The following is a 6,007-nucleotide window of genomic DNA, read 5'->3' as shown; positions in this document are numbered from 1 at the left end:
TGGCCCTCCCACAGGCATCATTTCTGCGTAGGTCTGCTCAGTACGCACATCTTGTGTTGCTTCTGCACTGCTTTCTGCCATGTCCAAATCGCAAACAATTATAGTGTTATAAATAGGGGGTGGGGTAGGGGTGGAGGGAGGGAGAGGGCTGCAGTCGCCATCGTCCATGGTGTTGATCGTAGCATAGCAAAAGGTTTAACTATGTAAGTAGAACAAATATGTAAACTGTCACTGTACTCAATGCACGAGCCCTAGCGACGTAGAAAGTGTTCGCACCATAGCGTACCGATGTTCTCTCTTTCGTTTATCGGAGCGAACTGCCGTGACCACTTGAAAACGTCGAGAAATTTTCGCGTAAGTGGTGCCGCGATTGAATAAAAGTAATACTGACCGTTTCGGGTGTCCTGTGCACAAAGAAAATTGTTCGATAAAATAACAAAATTTGACCTGTACTTGCAATTTAATTAAACTTTAATAATTAAAAACCTAAATGGATTTTTACAACAGTAACTCAAATGACAAACTGCCTATTGGCTTCTGTCTCGGGTTCTTCGGCCGACGTTCATCTAATGATTTTTCTGACGTTTCGCCAGCACGAGTGGCTGGCATTGTCAAAGCTTCACCCTCCATTGCCGGTGGTGAACTGGAGCCGAGCTCGCGGGCGCAGGCTATATGTACCTGGCGCGCCAACGTCCGAGGGCTTCTCCGCGGTCATTTCCGGTGCGGTTCTCCTCTTGCTACCTGCGACGGTCGTTCGCTGCAGTACGGGAAGCCAGGATCCGTTGACCTTAAGGCTTTCCTCTTTCTTGTTCAAACTGTTCGCGTGTTTTTGTATTTCTACAGCTTCTCTGAACAAGCGCGTGTGATAGTGCTTCTCTACAGCCAGAACTTCCGTGTCGGCGAATTTTATTACATGGTCGGTCTCATTCAGTGCGTGCTCTGCCACGGCCGATTTCTCCACCTGCCCCAACCTGCAATGTCGCTTATGCTCCTTGATCCTGGTGTTAATGGATCGTCCAGTCATTCCGACATAAACTTTTCCGCATGTGCATGGTATGCGGTATATTCCCGACATTGCAAGTGGGTCTCTTTTCTCCTTCGCCGATCTAAGACACTCTTTGATCTTCCTTGTCGGTTTGAAAATCGTCTTTACGCCATGTTTGCGCAATATACGGCCGATTCTGTCCGTCACTCTGGGAATGTATGGCAGAAAGGCCGTACCCGACAATTCTTTTTCCGGTTCCTTACTTCGCCGAGGTTTGGGCTCTGTTACACTTCTAATATAATTTGTGGAGTAACCATTGCTCCTCAGGACAGTTTCCAGGTGTTGAATTTCTCGTTTGAGGTGTTGCGGCTCACATATTCGTCCTGCTCTCGTTACGAGCGTACTAATCATGCCTCTTTTCTGGCTCGGGTGGTGGTTTGACAGTTTGTGCAGGTATCGGTCCGTGTGAGTCGGTTTTCGATACACGCTGTGTCCCAGATCTTCGCCGTCCCTTGTGACCAGAACATCTAGAAATGGCAGTTTCTTGTCCTTTTCTACTTCCATGGTAAATGTTATGTTGGCATGGAGGCTGTTCAAGTGTCTTAGGAAGTCACTGAGCTGTTCTTCACCATGGCTCCACACCACGAAAGTATCATCGACGTACCTGTACCACACCTTAGGTTTGCAAGTCGCCGAGTCCAGTGCCTGTGCTTCGAATTGTTCCATGAAGAAGTTGGCCACCACTGGACTGAGAGGACTACCCATGGCGACGCCTTCCAGCTGTTCGTAGAAATCGCCATTCCACGTGAAATAGCTCGTGGTGAGACATGCATGGAAGAGCTTTCTGATGTCTAGCGGAAAAATGGAACCGATGTGCTCCAGAGCGTCACTGAGTGGCACTTTCGTAAATAACGAAACAACATCAAAGCTGACCAGGATGTCGTTTGGTGCAAGTTTCAGTTTCTTCAGCTTCTCAATGAAATGTCCTGAGTCCTTAATGTATGTGTCGGTCTTCCCCACGTGTGGCTGGAGCAGAGAGGCCAAGTGTTTTGCCAGTTTATATGTCGGTGATCCAGGAGCGCTAACGATCGGTCTCAGTGGAACGTTGTTCTTATGGATCTTGGGTAATCCATACAGCCGAGGTGGTAGGACTTCTGTGTTGCGCAGGTTTCTCTGTATGTCCGCCGGCAGAGAAGACGCCTTGATTAATCGATTCGTATTCCGTGTGATACGTTGCGTCGGATCTGCGCTTAGTTTTCGGTACGTCGTCGGATCTAATAGGTCTCGGATCTTTTGCTCATAATCTTCGGTCTTCATTACGACGGTCGCATTCCCCTTATCGGCAGGCAGTACCAATATACTCTTGTCGGCGTTGAGATTCTTAATGGCTTGTACCTCTTCTTTCTTCAGGTTGCAAGCTGGTGGTTTTGCTCGGCGTAGTATCCTGGCTGTTTCCGTGCGTATTTCCTCTGCTCTTTCACAAGGAAGGGTACGAATGGCTGCTTCGGTGTTGGCAATGATGTCCTCCATAGGTATAGTTCTCGGGATGATAGCGAAATTCCCTCCTTTTTGAAGAACAGACACTTCCTCTTCGGTCAATTGTCGTTCAGTGAGGTTGACCACTGTGTGTGACATGTCAGGAGTCGCCTTGTCGGTGTGCTTCCGGCATCTTTCAAACTTTTTCTTCTGTCGATCGGTGCAGCGCTCGAGTTCGTTCTGCATGCTCCTGTGAGTGATGCTGTCAATCTTGTCCCAGTCGTCTCGATGCATTCTGCTACTTAGTTGATAGAAAAGGTCCAGAAGTTCCTGATCCGTTCTTGCCAAGTCTCTCCGTGTTGTATGTATTCGCTCACGAAGAAAAGCTCGTTCCATTCTGTCGTAGATACGATGTGCTTGGGCGGTGGTGAAAAGGCGCTTACATCTCAAGAACTTCGGTGTAGCACATTCATCTCGGCAACGTGACAGAAAGGCGAGAGAGGACATCAGTCGCGCTTTCTTCTTCCGTCGTTGGTCAAGGCGTCGGTACAATCTGCAAATCTCCTCCCCGTAGAGGCGTAATACAAAATTGTTGAGGCTTTCGTGGCCACTTGTTGACAAACTGCCTATTGGCTTCTGTCTCGGGTTCTTCGGCCGACGTTCATCTAATGATTTTTCTGACGTTTCGCCAGCACGAGTGGCTGGCATTATCAAAGCTTCACCCTCCATTGCCGGTGGTGAACTGGAGCCGAGCTCGCGGGCGTAGGCTATTTGTACCTGGCGCGCCAACGTCCGAGGGCTTCTCCGCGGTCATTTCCGGTGCGGTTCTCCTCTTGCTACCTGCGACGGTCGTTCGCTGCAGTACGGGAAGAACCGCACCGGAAATGACCGCGGAGAAGCCCTCGGACGTTGGCGCGCCAGGTACATATAGCCTGCGCCCGCGAGCTCGGCTCCAGTTCACCACCGGCAATGGAGGGTGAAGCTTTGACAATGCCAGCCACTCGTGCTGGCGAAACGTCAGAAAAATCATTAGATGAACGTCGGCCGAAGAACCCGAGACAGAAGCCAATAGGCAGTTTGTCAACAAGTGGCCACGAAAGCCTCAACAATTTTGTATTACGCCTCTACGGGGAGGAGATTTGCAGATTGTACCGACGCCTTGACCAACGACGGAAGAAGAAAGCGCGACTGATGTCCTCTCTCGCCTTTCTGTCACGTTGCCGAGATGAATGTGCTACACCGAAGTTCTTGAGATGTAAGCGCCTTTTCACCACCGCCCAAGCACATCGTATCTACGACAGAATGGAACGAGCTTTTCTTCGTGAGCGAATACATACAACACGGAGAGACTTGGCAAGAACGGATCAGGAACTTCTGGACCTTTTCTATCAACTAAGTAGCAGAATGCATCGAGACGACTGGGACAAGATTGACAGCATCACTCACAGGAGCATGCAGAACGAACTCGAGCGCTGCACCGATCGACAGAAGAAAAAGTTTGAAAGATGCCGGAAGCACACCGACAAGGCGACTCCCGACATGTCACACACAGTGGTCAACCTCACTGAACGACAATTGACCGAAGAGGAAGTGTCTGTTCTTCAAAAAGGAGGGAATTTCGCTATCATCCCGAGAACTATACCTATGGAGGACATCATTGCCAACACCGAAGCAGCCATTCGTACCCTTCCTTGTGAAAGAGCAGAGGAAATACGCACGGAAACAGCCAGGATACTACGCCGAGCAAAACCACCAGCTTGCAACCTGAAGAAAGAAGAGGTACAAGCCATTAAGAATCTCAACGCCGACAAGAGTATATTGGTACTGCCTGCCGATAAGGGGAATGCGACCGTCGTAATGAAGACCGAAGATTATGAGCAAAAGATCCGAGACCTATTAGATCCGACGACGTACCGAAAACTAAGCGCAGATCCGACGCAACGTATCACACGGAATACGAATCAATTAATCAAAGCGTCTTCTCTGCCGGCGGACATACAGAGAAACCTGCGCAACACAGAAGCCCTACCACCTCGGCTGTATGGATTACCCAAGATCCATAAGAACAACGTCCACTGAGACCGATCGTTAGCGCTCCTGGATCACCGACATATAAACTGGCAAAACACTTGGCCTCTCTGCTCCAGCCACACGTGGGGAAGACCGACACATACATTAAGGACTCAGGACATTTCATTGAGAAGCTGAAGAAACTGAAACTTGCACCAAACGACATCCTGGTCAGCTTTGATGTTGTTTCGTTATTTACGAAAGTGCCACTCAGTGACGCTCTGGAGCACATCGGTTCCATTTTTCCGCTAGACATCAGAAAGCTCTTCCATGCATGTCTCACCACGAGCTATTTCACGTGGAATGGCGATTTCTACGAACAGCTGGAAGGCGTCGCCATGGGTAGTCCTCTCAGTCCAGTGGTGGCCAACTTCTTCATGGAACAATTCGAAGCACAGGCACTGGACTCGGCGACTTGCAAACCTAAGGTGTGGTACAGGTACGTCGATGATACTTTCGTGGTGTGGAGCCATGGTGAAGAACAGCTCAGTGACTTCCTAAGACACTTGAACAGCCTCCATGCCAACATAACATTTACCATGGAAGTAGAAAAGGACAAGAAACTGCCATTTCTAGATGTTCTGGTCACAAGGGACGGCGAAGATCTGGGACACAGCGTGTATCGAAAACCGACTCACACGGACCGATACCTGCACAAACTGTCAAACCACCACCTGAGCCAGAAAAGAGGCATGATTAGTACGCTCGTAACGAGAGCAGGACGAATATGTGAGCCGCAACACCTCAAACGAGAAATTCAACACCTGGAAACTGTCCTGAGGAGCAATGGTTACTCCACAAATTATATTAGAAGTGTAACAGAGCCCAAACCTCGGCGAAGTAAGGAACCGGAAAAAGAATTGTCGGGTACGGCCTTTCTGCCATACATTCCCAGAGTGACGGACAGAATCGGCCGTATATTGCGCAAACATGGCGTAAAGACGATTTTCAAACCGACAAGGAAGATCAAAGAGTGTCTTAGATCGGCGAAGGAGAAAAGAGACCCACTTGCAATGTCGGGAATATACCGCATACCATGCACATGCGGAAAAGTTTATGTCGGAATGACTGGACGATCCATTAACACCAGGATCAAGGAGCATAAGCGACATTGCAGGTTGGGGCAGGTGGAGAAATCGGCCGTGGCAGAGCACGCACTGAATGAGACCGACCATGTGATAAAATTCGCCGACACGGAAGTTCTGGCTGTAGAGAAGCACTATCACACGCGCTTGTTCAGAGAAGCTGTAGAAATACAAAAACACGCGAACAGTTTGAACAAGAAAGAGGAAAGCCTTAAGGTCAACGGATCCTGGCTTCCCGTACTGCAGCGAACGACCGTCGCAGGTAGCAAGAGGAGAACCGCACCGGAAATGACCGCGGAGAAGCCCTCGGACGTTGGCGCGCCAGGTACATATAGCCTGCGCCCGCGAGCTCGGCTCCAGTTCACCACCGGCAATGGAGGGTGAAGCTTTG

This window comes from Schistocerca nitens, chromosome 8, assembly GCF_023898315.1.
Source record: "Schistocerca nitens isolate TAMUIC-IGC-003100 chromosome 8, iqSchNite1.1, whole genome shotgun sequence".
In the NCBI taxonomy this organism is placed as follows: Eukaryota; Metazoa; Arthropoda; class Insecta; order Orthoptera; family Acrididae; genus Schistocerca; species Schistocerca nitens.
Note: the sequence above shows the minus strand (reverse complement) of the source record.